The sequence below is a fragment of the Mirounga angustirostris genome, unplaced genomic scaffold, assembly GCF_029215605.1.
Source record: "Mirounga angustirostris isolate CCGP_5_RB_7025 unplaced genomic scaffold, mMirAng1.0.hap1 SCAF_16, whole genome shotgun sequence".
Taxonomy (NCBI): Eukaryota; Metazoa; Chordata; class Mammalia; order Carnivora; family Phocidae; genus Mirounga; species Mirounga angustirostris.
Genome location: NW_026991724.1, coordinates 41,716,566 through 41,736,314, shown reverse-complemented (window position 1 = coordinate 41,736,314; position 19,749 = coordinate 41,716,566). Strand labels below are relative to the sequence as shown.

General features: G+C 41.1%; 1 long non-coding RNA gene across 1 annotated transcript in view; it reads right to left on the bottom strand.

Annotated features, from left to right (window-relative positions):
- Nucleotides 1–3,781: 3,781 nt before the first annotated feature.
- The window catches only part of LOC129046299 (uncharacterized), a 38,145-nt gene continuing 22,177 nt past the window's right edge, over nt 3,782–19,749 (bottom strand). Inside the window, exons 4-5 of the long non-coding RNA XR_010408008.1 lie at nt 6,946–7,053; nt 3,782–5,060 (exon numbers count right to left, since the gene is read on the bottom strand). This is a non-coding gene — a long non-coding RNA (uncharacterized LOC129046299). The remainder of the gene's footprint in view (nt 5,061–6,945; nt 7,054–19,749) is intronic.

Here is a 19,749-nt window from a genome sequence, read left to right as displayed (position 1 = left end):
GCCGCCACGGCCAATAGGAGCGCCGGCCTGCGGGCGGCGCGCCCGCCCCTCGCGACGGGCGGCGCCGCCAGCCAATCGCGAGCGGCCTGGCTGCGGGAGGCGGGCACGTGGCGGAGGCGTTGGCCGAGGCGCGGCGCGGCGCGGCGCGGCGGCTCGGCGGGTGTGGCGGGAGCGGACGGAGGCTCTTGGCGCCGCCCGCGTCCTCCGCGGTTGGCGCGGGGCGGCGGCTCCGGGCTACGGGAGACCCGCGGCGAGAAAGGACCTGTGAGAGTTGGAGGCGTTGGGGAGCTGTAGCCTTGCGAAGGCGGCACCTGTCTTTGGGAGGCACAACTTCTGCCGTGGTTTTTTCAGTCGCCGAAGTCCGTCGGGGTTTCGCCGCGTCCTCGGGAGGCCCCCGGGGCATCCGCAGGGACCGTCCCGCGGAGCGGCCCACGACACGCGCCTCCCGGGACGCGGGGCGCCCGGCGGAGCCTGGAGGCAAGTGCAGGACCTCACGGCCGCGAAGGCAGCTGCCAGCTTGCGGGAAAAGTGGTAGAGCCACATTTTCCCAGCGTAGGTTTAGGACTGATGTCACATTGGTGAACGCTGCAAACTGTGGTTCGTTGTCACCGGGAAACGAATCGGGTTTGCGCGACCGATTCCCGTGTGGCGTCATCCAGGTGAACAGACTGAGAGATGGGATCTCAAAGAAACACACGGCAGTCCAGTTTTATGTATCCAATGACACTTCACAGGAGGATCTGAAAGCGTCTGAAACCAGGAAGCAGCGCGCTGGGTGGAGGACAGAGCCAGCGCGATAGGTTTGATTGCTTCCTCTTTAGCAATTCTTATCGTCCAAAAAATAAGAGTCTTTGAAAGAGGAAACATTTCTTCATCGCCCAGGCCAGGGCACCAGTTCTCGGCATAAGATTGTTTCGAGGAATCAGCAAAGTGATGATAAAAAAAAAAACCTTTGCAAAAACTAAAGATAAAACATAAAATTAAAAGGGCTGCAACTAAAAGCGAACAGTGTTAACCATAGAAACATACTTGGTAGCAAGACATAATACCATCAAAACCACTATGTTTCTTTTACTTTGGCCTTCAGTGTTCTGATTTGAAATTTCTCTGATCAAGATTTTAGCACTGTTAAAACTGGATTGTACTTTATTGCTTACAAAATCATAATTTTGCCCTAACCCCTCCCAATCACTTAAAAGTTGTATAGAAAAAAAAAAAAATTATAGGTATGCTCGTTTATCCTCTGGCTTGCTGACCACTCAGCCAAGCTGCTCTAGCGTTCTCTGTGTCTGGGCAGGTCTTCCACACTCAGCAGGTCTGGTCAATGCCAAGGAGACTTAAAAATTTCCTCTTCAGCTGGCAGCTGGTAATTCTTCTACTTAGTTTACAAATACTTATTTGGTGCTAACTACCTGCTAAGCTATGGGCTAAGTGCTGGAGATTCAGCAACGAACAAGACAAACACAGCCCCTGCCTACATGAAGCTTGCCCCTAGAGCCAGGGAGACAGACGTTCAGTAATTACACAATTTTTCTGTTACCACTTTCATAAATATGACAAGAAAGAAGTACAAGATGCTGTGAGATTATAAGAAGGGAACCAGATGTGGTCTGTGGTTCAGGGAAGGCCTAACAGATGAGTAGGGTTTGCCTAGGTAGTGCAGATGAAGTGCACGTACCAGTCAGAGGAAATGTCTTATCTAAAGGTTTTATGATGGGAGAAATGTAAGGCCAGAGTAGCAAGGCGCAATGTCCCAGTGGAGACTGGTGAAATTAACAGAGCCTGTGGCCCAGGAAGAGTTCTGATTTTTACCCTAAGAGAGATGAGAAGCCTTGGAAAGCTTTGCTCTCACCATAAGGAAATGAGGAGAGCCTGACACAGGCTGTCTCTGGGTTGAGGAGATCCACCATGTTGCTCTCTTCTGAGTCACAGGGACCTAAACCTTCATAAGAAAGGTTTCCTGCATACATCTCTGCCTCACTGATACCTGATCCATAATCTACAAATCCAAAGAGTTTGTAAACAAGTTTGTACATTAAAATCCCCTCTAAAGGACTTGAGAAATAGGATGTCTTGTTAGTTGATTATGCTACTTACCTGAGACCTACTATGATTATCTTAGTTACCTAACAGCTGTGGACCGTAGTATCAGGCTTTTCTCTCCACAGCTTAACCTCTTAATAGTGTAACCTCTTGGTCATCTGCAAATAGGGATAATGACAGTATCTACCCAAGAGGATTGCTGTGGGGGTTAAAGGAGTTAATGTGTGTTTGGCCCCCAGAACGGTGCCTGCCTGCTACATGGTAGGAACTCAAAAAGTAGTAGCTGTTATTACTATGATGCTCATACATGAATTATAAACAAGCTATATCATAGAATTATAGGAGACTAAATACACTTCAAAACAAGGTCAAGCTGTGCTTCATGTAGCTTTGATGATTCATTCAGCCACTGAAACGCACAGAATATTAAAGGTGTTCATGTCGACCCTGTAGTGTATCCCAAAATGTGTTTTTTGGAATAGTTCCCTTAGTTACCATATCTTACTTCACTTGCTTCTGTAGGGTAAGGAAAAATTTGGTAATTTCAAATCTCTTACTGTTTAGAAAGCCAGATCAATAAAAGTTTACTATGCAAACTTATGCATGTATCTTAAGTACCTACGATAATACTTAAGTACTTATCATAAATTTATATTTGGAAAGTTTCTGAAAAATTAATATACCAAATTAACCATCTCTGATAGGAGATCTGGGCCATATCTATATTTTGAGCATTGAAACAATGCCACAGGTCTGCCTCTCAGTAGGTATTTACTGCAGCATATTAGCATTATTAGGACAGGGCTCATCAATCATTCTGCACTGGTAAAGGGCCTTTTTATTGCAAACCATCCCTGACTTGCCTTAGCAGAAAGAAGGACTTGGTCAAAGATTTTAGGGCCCTCTTCATGAAATACCCATGCTATATCAGAACCAAGAACTCAAATGTCTTCATGTCTGTCTCTGCCCTTCTGTCCATGTGTGTGTGTGCACGTGCGTGCCTATTGGTTTCATTGATCTTTTGCTTGCACACCAACTTTCTTCACCCGGTCACTGACAGCCTCAGTGTTCACAGTTTTGGTCACTAAAGAAAAGCCGACTCTCTCTTTTTTTTATTTTTTTATTTTTAATGATTTTATTTCAGTAATATGATCACATTGTGGAAAAGTTGGAAACAAATAACTCTTAGTCCCATCACATATAATTTTGATACACCTTTCCATTTTTTCCCCTTATGCTTTAATGATACTACACACATGATTTTGCCATTCTCTACATTCTTATAGTACTACTAATCATCAGGTTTTTTTTATTATTCTTATGTTAATCCCCATACATTACATTATTAGTTTTAGATGAAGTGTTCCATGATTCATTGTTTGTGCATAACACCCAGTGCTCCATGCAGAATGTGCCCTTCTCAATACCCACCACCAGGCTAACCCATCCTCCCACCCCCCTCCCCTCTAGAACCCTGTTTGTTTTTCAGAGTCCATCGTCTCTCATGGTTCGTCTACCCCTCCGATTTCCCCCGCTTCATTCTTCCCCTCCCGCTACTTTCTTCTTCTTCTTCTTTTTTTCTTAACATATATTGCATTATTTGTTTCAGAGGTACAGATCTGAGATTCAACAGTCTTGCACAATTCACAGCGCTTACCAGAGCGCATACCCTCCCCAGTGTCTATCACCCAGTCACCCCATCCCTCCCACCCTACCCCCCACTCCAGCAACCCTCAGTTTGTTTCCTGCAATTAAGAATTCCTCATATCAGTGAGATCATATGATACATGTCTTTCTCTGTTTGACTTATTTCACTCAACATAATACCCTCCAGTTCCATCCATGTCGTTGCAAATGGCAAGATCTCATTCCTTTTGATGGCTGCATAATATTCCATTGTATATATATACCACCTCTTCTTTATCCATTCATCTGTCGATGGACATCTTGGCTCTTTCCACAGTTTGGCTATTGTGGACATTGCTGCTATAAACATCGGGGTGCACGTACCCCTTCGGATCCCTACTTTTGTCTCTTTGGGGTAAATACCCAGTAGTGCAATTGCTGGATCATATGGTAGCTCTATTTTCAACCTTTTGAGGAACCTCCATACAGTTTTCCAGAGTGGCTGCACCAGCTTGCATTCCCACCAACAGTGTAGGAGGGTTCCCCTTTCTCTGCATCCCCGCCAACACCTGTCGTTTCCTGACTTGTTAATTTTAGCCATTCTGACTGGTGTGAGGTGGTATCTCACTGAGGTTTTGATTTGGATTTCCCTGATGCCGAGCGATATTGAGCACTTTTTCATGTGTCTGTTGGCCATTTGGATGTCTTCTTTGGAAAAATGTCTGTTCATGTCTTCTGCCCATTTCTTGATTGGATTTTTTGTTCTTTGGGTGTTGAGTTTGATGAGTTCTTTATAGATTTTGGATACTAGCCCTTTATCTGATATGTCATTTGCAAACATCTTCTCCCATTCTGTTGGTTGTCTTTTGGTTTTGTTGACTGTTTCCTTTGCTTTGCAAAAGCTTTTTATCTTGATGAAGTCCCAATAGTTCATTTTTGCCCTTGCTTCCCTTGCCTTTGGCGATGTTTCTCCGACTCTCTTTTTAAGTCCCTGTTAGAAAAGTCTTAGGCAAGGACTCTGGGATCGCGATGCCCAGCTGGTTCAAGTGCTCATCTCTGAAATAACCAAATGGCCAGGAACAGGTCACGATGCACTGACAAGGCAGCTCGGGAGGGAGTGGCTGAGGCACTTCCCAAAGGAAAAAGGAGTGCTGAGCAGACACATCCAGGAATATCCACTTCGCATGGCAAATCACACCGCGGTCACTCTGATGGAGGCTTCTTTGCTCTGGCTGCCTGATTTGTGCTTCCCCACGTGATATGCTCCCCATGCCTGAAGGCAAAATTTATACCTCTAATTTTACCTTTGGAAGCACTGTTTGGAATCATATGGGCTACAATGCTGAATGGTTGTCTTAGGACACCCTAACTTTTGTAAGCGTGTCCAATGCCTGAAAGAGAAAAATCTGACATGGTTTAAACTTGAACAGTTAGTCCATTATACAGCACTTCGCCACATGTCAGACTTCGTTATCCTGTGAGTTAAGATATGTCACCTGTACACTTAAGAATAGTACATGTCATCTGTGAGCACAGGGGTAGGTGTGTACCAGGTGAGCACATGACAATAGGTACAGACCATCCACACACAGGAGGAGAGTTGTGTGCATCTGTGGGCATGAGGCTAGGTACCCTCCATCTGTATACATAGGCCATGACGTCATGCATATCAGGAGAGCTCATCTGTACCTTTTGTGGGCCCAGAAGGGTCTTATTCCTTTTTTTAAAATTTTTTTGTTACGTTAATCCCCATACATTACATCATTAGTTTTAGATGTAGTGTTCCATGATTCATTGTTTGTGCATAACACCCAGTGCTCCATGCAGAACGTGCCCTCTTTAATACCCATCACCAGGCTAACCCATCCTCCCACCCCCCTCCCCTCTAGAGCCCTCAGTTTGTTTTTCAGAGTCTATTGTCTCTCATGGTTCGTCTCCCCCTCTGATTTCCCCCCCCTTCCTTCTTCCCCTCCTGCTATCTTCTTCTTTTTTTTTCTTAACATATATTGCATTATTTGTTTCAGAGGTACAGATCTGAGATTCAATAGTCTTGCACAATTCACAGTGCTCACCAGAGCACATACCCTCCCCAGTGTCTATCACCCAGTCACCCCATCCCTCCCACCCCACCCCCTACTCCAGCAACCCTCAGTTTGTTTCCTGCGATTAAGAATTCCTCATATCAGGCGCCTGGGTGGCTCAGTTGGTTAAGCGACTGCCTTCGGCTCAGGTCATGATCCTGGAGTCCCGGGATCGAGTCCCGCATCAGGCTCCCTGCTCGGCGGGGAGTCTGCTACTCCCTCTCCCGCTCCTCCCTCTTGTGCTGTCTCTCTCTCTCTCACTCTCTCTCTCAAATAAATAAATAAAATCTTTAAAAAAAAAAGAATTCCTCATATCAGTGAGATCATATGATACATGTCTTTCTCTGATTGACTTATTTCAATCAGCATAACACCCTCCAGTTCCATCCACGTCGTTGCAAATGGCAAGATCTCATTCCTTTTGATGGCTGCATAATATTCCATTGCATATATATAAGAAGGGTCTTATTCTTATATCTTCACTTCACTGAATAAGCACTGATTACCTGCTACATAATAATTGTAATGCAAATTATTCCAGTGCCTATGAAGCACAAAACAGAAGATAAATGGGTGTTTGGTTTTTGTCTTTTGTTATTGGCTTATGTATGATATATATGACAGCAGTCTCCATCATGGCAGTGTGATGGGCTTTGGAGACAGACAAGAGTGATGTTGGCTGTATTTAACATAGCTAAAGCTCTGTTCCCCATCTGTAGAGAAGGTGGACAGTGCCTACCTCATAGAGTGGTTATAAGGATTAAGTAAACTGACATGAAGCTAGCATGGTGTCGGCACATGGGAGGCGTAAAAATAATTTGTCCATCCAAAAAGCATTTGCTACCTAGGACCCAATTCTTGGTTTCTTTTCTTTAAGAGCATGTGCATGCACATACTGGGCGGGCGGGGGGGTGGGGCAGAGGGAGAGGGAGAGAGAGAATCCCAAGCAGTCTCCACGCTCAGCACCGAGCCCGATGCAGGACTGACCTCATGACCCTGAGATCACGACCTGAGCCGAAATCAAAAGTTGGACACTTAACCGACTTGGCCACCCAGACACTTAACAGACTGGGCCACCCAGATGCCCCGTTGTTTTCTCTTCTCTTTGCAAAGGTTTTTGGGGAAACATCTGAGATTTGGAGAGGCAAGCACAATGTAGCAGTCTTTATGAAGACAGGGACATTTCCCCCCTCACCTCTGTGAATGATCCCATTTCTTCAGCCCAGGGGAGCTGCTTTGATGCCTGGAGGATTTGTGTTTTTGTAAACATCATGAATCAGCCCCCTTGGCTGCGGGATCAACTCTGCAAAGAAGAAGCAGAAGTAGTGTTTGTGCCGAAGGGCCTGTCCTCAAGAGACCCTGATGATGGTCAAGGGACCATGTTAGCGGTGCAGTGCCTCATGGTGGGGCTCCAGGAGCTGGCCAAGAAATGCTTGATGAGGGAGGCTGGAGACCACCTCAACTTTGCTGACTATTCTAGTTCGTGCTGGCCCTCCTCTTTCTTCTCGGTGGCATAGGATTTAACATTAAAATGCACACTGTGGTGCTTTTTGCTATTCTCCTGTCTGCTATACTCTGTTCTTGTCTTATAGAAAGAGAAGGTTCTGTTTTATGCACATAATGCTATGCCAGGTACTTATGAGGGGGGCACGCAGCAGGGGGGCATGAGTGTCTCTGTTCCGAATGGGGATCCAGAAACGTCGGGGGGAGGGTTACACCACAACATCTACTGCAGTCCACCTCTTCCAGGGCTTGAATCCACTTATTACTTACAATAAATTAATCCCACCTGTGAAGAGCTTCTCCAGGATTCTGGATGGTCTCCTTTACTGGAAAGATTTGCCAGAAGATAGCTAGTAGATGAACTACAGTGCCTACTGCTGCAATTGACCTCAAGGCTACACCAGTATTCATCACCCGCCTCCCCTCTCATCCATGTTAGAGTTTCCTCACCCTTGGCTAGCACCTCTTCTGGTCAAAGTAGCTCACATGTCCAACTGACCCACACTTTCCACCTTGAGAAATCTGTACTCTTCATTACCATGCCTTTTTAAGCCTTGGCTACTATATTTGTCCATTTGCCATCAAGATTTGGCAGGGGATCATTAATGCAAAAGAAACACAGGATGAATACACCGGAAACTAATGAGATTGGTTATCTACAGGGTGGAAGGGAATTGGAAAGAGGGTAGAATAGATGAGGGGGAGAGTAAGTGGACCTTTTTGTATAGCTCTGACTCTGAGAACCACGGTCAAGTTTCACACACCCCAGAAATAAATAGTTAACACCAACCAGGACATGGGAGGAACTCAAAGTACAAATAGTAACCAGTGAACCCAACTGCACTACAAATGAATAACATAACCACACTGTGGCAAAGACAGAACCTAATCTGAATAACTTTAGAAAATAGTATTTTGATTGGATAAGGCTAACTACAAAAATAACTGTATGTAAATAATATGCACTAGTTACTAAATTTTTCAAAGGGTTATGGTAGCAATCGTGGAACTATTTTACGTACATGCTAGGACTGAGCAAACAAGTAAATACATTGGCATAATGAGATGGAGTTTCTCACTGTTGGAGAAAGAAGTTACAGATGAGGGGAAAGGAAGGGTAGAATGAATCCTGTGGTGTTGGGTTGGAATCTGAGGTTATCAGGGTGAATTCATGATTTGTAGTATATACACAGATTGATAGATACAGAAATAAATACAGATGTGTGTAAGTGTGTGTGAGAATATAGTTATGTGTGTTCTCTAGCCTTATCCACTGAGAGGGTCCAAAAGCAAAAACACCCCAGTAGTAATGATCCCACCTAGAGACCAAATCATGGTTTCTAAATATCTTCCTTCAGTGAACAGAACTAGGGTTCATTGGTTAAGCAGTTGATTCCACAATTGGGCAGGGAAAACACAAGAAGAATCTGGCACATCTCATGGTGCCAGGAAGTGAAAAAATGCTCCAAAACTGATGGAGACATATCACAAGAACTTAGGAGTTAATTTGAAGGAGTTCCCGATGGCCAAATTTGGGACAACTGAGTAACCAAATAAATAATAGTAATGAATTATAAGTTGCAGAATAAAATAAATAGCTATGAGTTCATACCAACATAAATAGATAATTAAATAACCAAATAAATCACAGGAAAGAAACAGCTCTTCCTTATAACAAATTCCAATTACTAAATGTGGGAGGAATTATTGAAATAGCAAATCACCTTTAGATGAACACCACCGTAATAACTGTGATGGGAATGAATCATCACTTTATATTAAAATCAATGGGTGAAAGGATAATGAGAAACAGGATGGTTACATACTCTCAAAGTATCTCCCCACAAGATACCTATTAATTACAATGGGAAAATTAATAATCTTACATTGGAGAAACCTGGAAGATACCATCTTAACCAAGTTCTCAAAGTTACCATCGGCAGTACTAAGACATATTGACATCATGGACCCCTGTTATAATGCACCGAGAAAGGTACATGTCTCCTGTGGCATTCTTGCCAAAATGCATGATTTCAACCTCATTGTGAGAAAATGTCAGATAAACTCAAATTGAGGGACAACCTATAACATCACTAACCAATACTCTTAAAAAATATTAAGGTCAGGGGCGCGTGGGTGGCTCAGTTGGTTAAGCATCTCACTCTCGATCTCAGCTCAGGTCTTGATTTCAGGGTGATGAGTTCAAGCCCCGTGTTGGGCTCTGCCCTGGGCCAGGAGTTTACTTTAAAAAAAAAAAAAGTTAAGGTCATGAAAGACAAGGAAAAGCTGAAAAAGTGTCCCAGATTAGAGGAAACTAAGGAGACAGCTAAAGGTAACATGGAATGCTAGATTGAATTCTAGACCATAAAAAGGACATTAGTGGGGTCACTGGAGAAAATCGAATTGGGTCTATAGATTTGTTACTAGTACCATGTCAATGTTAGTTTTCTAATTTTGATCACTGTTCCATGGTCAGATTAGCTTTTGCTGGGGTTTTGGGAGTAGAAGCAGCCATTGTGCTGAGGAGACAGGTGCCCCTCCCTCATCCCCTGTACCACCCACTGCATTGCTAGGCAGATACCACTGGTTATCATTGCCAGAGAGGAGCCAATGGCCAACAAGAGGTAACACTTCCCAAAGCACAACAGACAGCAAGAACAATTTCCCTGATTAGCACCCAACCCCTGCCCCACGGCTCTCACAGAAGTTAGCAAGTTGCTTCCTTATGGGATAGGAACCTGCTACGTGGAGGTTACTAACTTTGACTCCCAGGTCAAAAAAAGACAAAGGACACTACATCAAAAACTAATGATGTAATGTATGGTGATTAACATAACATAACAAAATAAAATTAAAATAAAATAAAATTGGAAAAAAAAAAAAGACAAAGAAGGGGCGCCTGGGTGGCTCAGTCGTTAAGCATCTGCCTTCAGCTTGGGTCATGATCCCAGCGTCCTGGGATGGAGCCACACATCAGGCTCCCTGCTCAGCAGGAAGCCTGTTTCTCCCTCCCTGACTCCCCCTGCTTGTGTTCCCTCTCTCGCTGTGTCTCCCTCTGTCAAATAAATAAATAAAATCTTTAAATAAATATATATATATATACTATAAATAAAACTGGTAACAAATGAGAAACTAGAGAAATATTTGCAACATATAACAAGGTATCAATTTCCTTATCATACAAGAAACTCTTAACAATCAGGGGCGCCTGGGTGGCTCAGTCGGTTAAGCATCTGACTCGTGATCTCAGCTCAGGTCTTGATCTCAAGATCTTGAGTTCAAGTTCCACATTGGACTCCATGCTGGGCGTGGAGCCTACTTAAAAAAAAAGAAATCAATAATCAGAAGATGAGCACCACAATATTCAAAGGTAGGGAATATCAACAAGCATTTCACAAGACATACTAATGGCCTGAGACATGAAAAAATATCTTTTATTAAACAAATGCAAATTAAATCAATGAGATACCATATTCTCTCTATGATTATAAATAATCAAAAAACATGTTACTAAATGGCAGTAGCGAGAAAGTAAATTGGTCAGTGGGAAAGTAATTTTATAAAATCTTTCTGGAAGACTATTTGGCAATTTGAAATAAAAACCCTAGAAGTGTGCATACCCTTTGACCTGATCATTTCAATTCAGTCATTTATTCTAAAAGATCATCACGCATGCCAGCAAAGATACAAGGAAGTACATTGTATCATTGTTAACAATAGCAGCTAAAGAACTTATTTATTTATTTATTTTTTAAAGATTTTATTTATTTGGCAGAGAGAGACACAGCAAAAGAGGGAACACAAGCAGGGGGAGTGGGAGAGGGAGAAGCAGGCTTCCCGCCGAGCAGGGAGCCCGATGCGGGGCTCGATCCCAGGACCCTGGGATCACGACCTGAGCGGAAGGCAGACGCTTAACAACTGAGCCACCCAAGCGCCCCACTAAAGAACTTATTTAAATGTCCATTTGAATTAGCCCCGACCAGTGGTGACCAAATTCTCAAAGCTCAACAAGAAGAAATGAAGGTGATGCTTGGAAGAAAAGATATGCCTGACATGGGTAATTGCTTAAAGGAACAGGATGACGACTCGGACTATTACTGGATTTTGTGTGTGTGTGTGTCACCTTTCTTTCTTTTGTCTTTTTATCCCTTGAGGAACTGAATGCCTATTTGTATGGATTGCACTGTAATTTGACCATTAGTGCACAGAACTCTATCCATCCCCACCTGATCTCAGGTGTTGATTAAAAATGTTCTCCTCTGGGCTATCTGTTGTTTGAACAAAATCAAGATTAATTACTTGTGTTCCTTCTTTCAAAAAGAGATACACACTTAGCTTTGGAAGAGATATATATATTGTAAATTATATATGATATTATGTTACCATTTATTGACTGATTTTATACATATATGTTATATAAAGTTTGTATATATGGTTTTATATATGTACTTGCAGACTCTCAAGTAAGAATTGTATACTTCTAAGTTAATTTGACCTTATAAAGATGAATCTTATTAGCTTCATTCTTCTGTACAAATTAAACTGATGGATACCTAGTCTTATATAAGTGTTTTTGTTCTTAACAGGGATTTATACTGTGAAATATATATGATTCTAATGATAAAATTTTTATTAGAAAGAGTTGAATAACTTTATAACAATAAAATATTATATTTAATAAAGACTGTATTTCTAGAAAGCATATGTTTGCTTATATTATCTGAAGTACTGTATTTGAATGTTGTAGGGTCAGAAACTTATAAAAAAACAGAATTATAAATACCATAGAAAATCATAAAAAGTCACCAATGGTGGAAGCAACCCAAATGTCCATCAGTGGGTAAATGGATAAATGAAATGTGTTATATCTATACAATAGAGTACTCTGCAGCCTTAAAAAGAAAGGAAATTCTCAGTTAATCAGAGAAAGACAATTATCATATGATTTCATTCATATGTGGAATTTAAGAAACAAACCAGACAAAATCAGAGAGGGAGACAAACCATAAGGGACCCTTAATCATAGGAAACAAACTGTGCAGGAGGAGGTAGGGGGATAGGGTAACTGGGTGATGGACATTAAGGAGGACACCAGATGTAATGAGCACAGCGTGCTATATAAGACTGATGAATCACTGAACTCTACCTCTGAAACTAATAATACCTGAATTTAAATAAAACTGAATTTAAATAAAATGATGAAAAGAAAGGAAATCCTATAAACATGCTACATGGATGAAACTCGGAGATATGACGCTAAGTGAAACAAGCCAGTCACAAAATTACAAATACTGAACTATTCCATTCCATGAAGTATCTAAAGGAGTCGAATTCATAGATACAGGCCATAGGGTGAGGGGAAGAGGAGAAAGAGTAATTGTTCTATAATGGGTATGGGTTCCAGCTCTGCAAGAGAAAACATTCTGGAGATCTGTTTCACAACAGCGTAAATGCACTTTAACTCTGCTAAACTGTACATTTAAAAATGGTCAGGATGGTACATTTTATGATATGTGTTTTTTTCACCACAATAAAAACAAACAGCCTTCTTTAGTTGCCAAAAAAAAAAAAAAGAGAGAGAGAGAGAAAGAAAATCACAGATGATGCTGACCTTCCAGGCTATTACAGGAGCTATTTGTTCATTTATTTAAAAATCTACAGTCCATCTGCTATGTGCTAGGCACTTTGCTCAATGTTGGTGTGAGATGGTGATTAGGAAATGATCCTTGCTCCCAAGAGTTTTCGGTCTAGTTGGAGACAGAAATAAACAGTGTGATATGGTAAGTACCACATAGTAGGGGTAAAGTACCAGGTGCCAGGGAAACAAAAAGAAAGGGGCCTCATCTGGTCTTGGAGTGGTAGAGGTCAGAAAAGGCTTCCCATTTTTCTCCCTGGAGTGAGAAAGGTAAGTATGAGTGAACCGGGTGAAGGTGCAAAATGAAAGACCAGGGGAGGCACAGAGAGCCAGTCAGGGACAGTGAGAAGCAAGGTGTGACCAGAGCCTGGGGTTGGAGAGGGCTGAGGAGATTAAGGAGACTGACAGTGGAGGCCTTGCCAAGGAGTTTGGATCTTATCTTGAGATCAATAAGAAGTCATGAAAGCCTTTGAAGGAGAGGAAGAATGTGTCCAAATTTGCATCTTAAAAGGATTATTCTGGCTGCTACAGTGAGAAACAGATTGAAGGAGAGCAAGATCAGAGGCAAGAATATTAGTAAAGATTTAACAGGTAACAGGTGACAGGTGACAGACTGAGAAATGAGTGGGAGGAGAAGAAATGATGAGTTTAGACAACTTTTTCTACAAGTGTGGCTTTGAGCAAGAGGAGATAGCAGGATAGCTGCAGGGAAGTCTGGAGTGAAAGGGTGTGTGTGTGTGTGTGTGTGTGTGTGTGTGTGTGCGCGCGCGTGTATGTAAAGGTGAGAGGGACAGGCATGTTTAAACACAGATAGGGAGGACTGCAGGAGCTATTCCCTAAGGGGAAGGGAGGGCATGGGACCACATCTCGCTTAATAGAGCCTGGGAGGGAGAGGGCAGGACCGTCCTCTCATTTTAACAAGAGGAGAAGAGGAAAGAATAGATTTAGGGGCAGGTTTGTAAGTTTGCCATTAGAAAGTTGAGAAGTTCTCATATTATGGTTTGTTTTTACTCTGTAAATTGGAAGGAATGTTCATCCCCCAGGAGTCAATGGAGAGACAGTGGTTTACAGATATGGTTTGTTTTTTTTTTAAGATTTATTTATTTATTTATTTGACAGAGAGACAGAGACAGCAAGAGAGGGAACACAAGCAGGGGAGTGGGAGAGGGAGAAGCAGGCTACCCGGCTGAGCAGGAAGCCCGATGCGGGGCTTGATCCCAGGACCCTGGGATCATGACCTGAGCCAAAGGGAGACGCTTAATGACTGAGCCACCCAGGTGCCCCTACAGATATGTTTAAGTGTGAAATTGGAGCTAACAAGAATAGGAAAGAGAATTGACTCCGGAAAAGTGAAATGTCAGAGCATCATGGGGCCCAGAGGAAGCTGGAGGCTATATTTCTGTCCAGTGTATTTTTGTGGTTGTTTCTGTGAAGGCTAGCACCAAAGCTATTTCTTTAGAATCTGACCTACATGCTCTGTCTGACCTCAGCATATCTAGACTCAGAAGACCTTAGAAGGTACCCTCTGAATTCACTACAGGCTTAGGAAAAAGTACTCAAGAGATTCTTATCCTACCCAAAAAATCAAAATATACCTTTAAGTCATAGCTATTAAAGCCGCTGTGATCAGAGTAATGTCTTTACTACGGGGACCGAATCCTCCAAATTCATTCTTTAAAATAAAAAGTGAAAAAATGAGTGATAATATTCTTTTGCTTAAATTGGATGGGTACATATTCTGATATTCATTATGCCAAGTGTTAATTTATAGCTGCTCAGTGTTTAAAAAACACCAAAATAGAAAGAAAAAGCATTTATATGTCTAGTAATAGCACTGAAATTTGGAAAGTTAAAAGTTAGAAATATAAGGGGAAGAAAGCACAAAACCACATTTTTAATGGGATATATTAATATACCTCTTATTTTTTTTCTGACAGGTCAAGCAGATAAATATTTCAAAGGCATGGCACTGAAGGGGTCTAGGTGGTTAAATAGACAAAAACTTCAAAGCAGCTAGCTATTACAAATATGTTCAAAGAACTAAAGGAAATCATACTTAAGGAATTAAAGGAGAGGATGATAGCAATGTCTCATCAAATAGAGAACAGCAATAAAGAAACAAAATTACTTAAACAGCAATACAGAAATTCTGGAGTTGAAAAGTACAATAATCAAAATGAAAACTTCACTAGAGAGATAGGCTCAACAGAAGATTGAGTTGGCAGAAACAAATCAGTGAAATTAAACATAGATCAATGTCTATCTATAGAGGGTAAAAAAATAATAATAAAGTAGAAAACAAAAAATTAACAGAGCCTTTGAAAAATGTGAGATGCCATCATATGCACCAAAATACACATAAAGGAATTAGCTGAAAGAGAAGAAAGGAACATTAAAAGTATTTGAAAAAACAATGACTAAATCTTCCCAAATTTTATGAAAAACATTAATCTTTGTAGCCAAGAAGGTCAACAAACTCCAAGTATGATAAACAAAGAGATCCACATCCAGACACATCATAGTAAAAATGTTGCAAGACAAAGACAAAGATAAAATCATTAAAGCAGCAAAAGAAAACAACTCATCCCATATGAGGAGTCCCCAGGAAGATTAACAGCTGACTTTTAATCAGAAAGAATGGAAGCCAGAGATAAGTGGGATGATATCTTCAAAGTGATGAAAGTGAAATATTGTCAAACCAATAATCTCATATCCAGTAAAACTATCTTTAAAAAATGAAGGCAAAATAAAGACATTCTGAGATAGACAAAACCTGAGACAATTTGTTGATAAGTCCACTTGACTGACAAAAAATATTCAGGCAGAAAGTAAGTGACCTCAGACAATAATTTGAATGCGCGTGCATGCACATGCACACACATACACAGAGCTTCGGTAAAGGTAATTATGTAGTGATTGCAAAAGACAGCACATAATTATATATTTCTTCTCCTGTTTTCCCTAAACTGATTTATAAAAGCAATGTGTATGTAATTGTATTGTTGGGTCTATAATACATAGAAATACAATATATTTGACAATAACTTTACATAGAAGGAAAGTAGGAGCAAAGCTATATGGGGATAAGGAAAGGACACAAGGTGATAATCTGAAACTACAGTAATAAATGAAGAGAACCAGAAAGGGTCAATAAGAAGGTACTATAACAACTCTAAAAATATACACAGTTGACCCTTGAACAATGCAGGGGTTAGGGGGCATTGACCACCCGTGCAGGTGAAAATCTGCATATAACTTTTAACTACCCCGAAACTTAACCACTAATAGCCTACTCTTGGCTGGAAGCCTTACTGATCACATAAACCATTGGTTAACACATATTTTGTATGTTCTATGTAATACCTACAATATTCTTACAATAAAGGAAGCTAGAGAAAAGAAAATGTTATTCAGAAAATCACAAGGAAGAGAAAATACATTTGCAGGACTATACCGTAAAAAAATCAACATATAAGTGGACCCATGCAATTGAAACCTATGTTGTTCAAGGGTCAACTGTACTTGCTTTCCTTTCTTCTCTATTTCTTGAAAATACGTGAGACTACCTAATGCATTAATCATAACAATGTATTATTGAGTTGTTAACATATAGAGGAGTAATATTTATTACAATAATAACATAAAGAGGGGGCAGAATGGAGCTTTTTAGGATTAAAGTGTCTATTTCACTGGGACTAAGTCATTATAAATCTGAAGTGGATTTCACGGTTAGGCTGAAATTAGAATACGGCAGTGGTTGCACAACCTTGTGAATACACCAGAAAACTTTGAACTGTATGCCTCAAAATCAGTGAATTGTATGAAATGTAAATTGTGTCTTTTATTTTTAAAAGACATAGAAGATCTGAATAACAACATATAACTGTGACATAATACATAAAATGTATTGGTGCTTTATTGGTCAAAGAACATGCATTCTCTTCAAATATCCACTAAGCCTTCACATACACACAAATTTACATTAGGCAATAAAGAAAATGTGAATATATTCCAAAAAAATAGAGCTTCTATTGTCTGCAATGCAATAAAACTAGATATTAAATAAAAGGATCAACAAAATAATGAAATAACTTACAAATCAAAAGAAAAATTATCTTTAAAAAAATCTTCTGGGTATAATAAATCTTTCAGATGTAATAAAAATGGCAATTTCAGTTATGCTCGGAAAATAATTATGAGAACCGCATAAAATAAATTTTGAGGATATGGCCAAAGCTTTAGTTACTCAAGAAAATTTATAGTTTTAGGCTTCAGTTCAAGATTAGGCTTGTATTATTGGAAAAGAATAAATGGGCCATCATTCAGTTCTGGGAAGTAAAAAGGGGATTTCTTTATCCAAAGCCTGATATTTACAAAGTTGCTCAGAGAATCCAAGATAATCATAACATGAAAATATGAATGGCCATGGATGATGAATTTGCCATGGTCAAAACTAATTCTCCCTTACACAACTCCAGACCCAAGCGATTTTGCCTTTCGTGTGACACTTTTGAGGGGTCAGTTCTTTGGGGGCAACGGACTGGCATACACATACAATAAATCTAACCTGACATGAAGTTGCAAAAAAAGGGACAGATTTCACACAGTCTGTCCAAGTCATATTGATTCCTTGTATCACAAGCAAAGTCCTTGATAGAGGTGGATGGGGCAAGATTTGGAAAGGTGACCAACTGAGGAAGGGAAATCGAGGGATAAAGGAGACTGACATGGAACAGAATGAGTTTAAAGCAAAGGGAAACTCTGGGGGGAAATGAATAAAGTGTCATCACACTGCCACAGTCTAAGGGGAAATCCATAGAGTATCATCACGCACCATAAACAGAACCTCGCCCATCAACACCTGACACATTCTTTGTTCATTTTAAGAACTGTGCATGATTGCAATTTCACCCCAGGTTTTCTGAAATAGAAAACAAAATTGACTTTCCCGAATTATAAAGCAAAATATAAGCGAAATGCTTGTTTAATATTCAAGGCAAAACCCCAGTCATAGCTTTTTTTTCACTCTAGTATGAAATTTTGGTTCCTGTTTTAAGGAATTTTAGATTCACTCCAATTTTTTGTGGGTGTTTGCACGTGCTTGCTTGTGATACTCTTTATCCTAGGATAATGAGAACCTCCCACAAATTAACCGTTCGTCAACAATTGGTTGTTTAGTGTGAATTTATTTTTCAGACTGCTTTCAGGGTGAAAGCAAGAGGCTGGGGCACTTTGGGACTAGCCCTGCATCAGAAGGGCTTGGTGCTGGGGCTGAGGGCTGACAGGATGGGGGGGCAGGGGTCGGTCCTTCGTGGCCCACTGTGCACTGGAAAATGGAAGATCAGCCCTAGACCATCCTAGTCTGGCACTTACACTCAGGCACACAAGTCCAAACACCGATTTCCCTTGAATCATCAATGATCATCAGGTGGAAGTCCATCTTTTGGCCTGCTCTGTCCAGCTTTTGTATTAATATTGCCTTACTTTCGCGGCTCATCTCTCTCTCACCTTATGCAGGGCATCCTCCTCGAGACCAGCTTCTCTTGACCGTAGCTGATCGTAGGAAACACGGCTGGAAGATGCCCCCTTGGCAACAGTACCTGAGCCCCACAGGGAGAGCTCTCTTGCCTTTACAAACCACCCAATTCCCACATGGAATTATCACGGAGCTGGCTGCCAGTGTCCGGATCCAAAGTCTGGATTGACAAGCAGTTTTTTTTCCTTGGAGCCGTGAATTCCAAACTTCTGTGCCAAAGAAAAGATGCATCTGATAATTCCTGGGGCATGTCATGGCCTGTGCTAACATTTCTTCTTGTATTTGTACTCCAGACCTACATAGCAGTAACTCAACTTTGACTCTGACAGAGTTTATGGTTTTATTTTTCAACCTGGTATACCAGGTCTTTTTGTGGGGTAAACTGAAAGGGTTTGGCTCTCAACCGTGATAGACGTATGGCTGTCACATTCTAGCTTTTAGGTTTCAAGGTCATTTTTTCCCCTCTTTTTCTATTTTTAAAGCTTATCAATGCATGGAAAAATCAAGTGTTTTTTAGGTTACCTGCAAATATGAGTCATAAACCCTGTGTTCATTTTCTGATGCATGCTCTAGTGCAGTCAATTAATTCCAAGTGGATGTCCCTGGGCATGGAGTGATCTTTCCCATGGCCAACGGTCACTGGCCTTCAGCTTCCCGTGGATCATAAACTGAAAGGAACCCACCCCTCAGCCTCATCAGGTTCGGTCACCCATGGATTTGTGAAGCCGTACCATCCCTGGGACCTTCCCAGCCTTGCTTTCCCCAGCTGTGGGATTTTCTAATCTAATTGGGGGTATAAAAAACACTAATACAGTTGGATAACCCGACTAGTATATTTTTTGTTTCAAGGTACTACCTCAGGATTTTAAATGTTTTACATCAGATATTGAATATTTAATACATGATTAAATTGATGAGTCACTAACAAACAAAACTTGATTTCCCTCGGGGGGTGTGCCTTCCCTTCTTGTAATTCACCCAGTACATATATCTGTCATGGCCCAAAAGGGTGTGTGCAATTATTTCAGTGTGGGAGAATTTCAGATGATTAGCTACAACCTCAGTGTTTTGAAGGTGTGACTGTTGTGGGTAAAGCCAGATAATTAATTAGATTTGAACAATCTGTGTGCCCAATGTCTGTCCTTGAAATTAAGTGAAGCTCTTCCAAAAAGAAAAAAAGGAGAAGAAGAAGAAGAAGAAGAAAGGATTACTTATGTCCTTTGGAACATAAATCAAAAAACTTTAAAATGTTTCAATAATTCTTAAAATGTCTGTAATTGCCCTAGTTCCCTGTGCTTAAAGGGATTTATTAAGAATTATTTTCC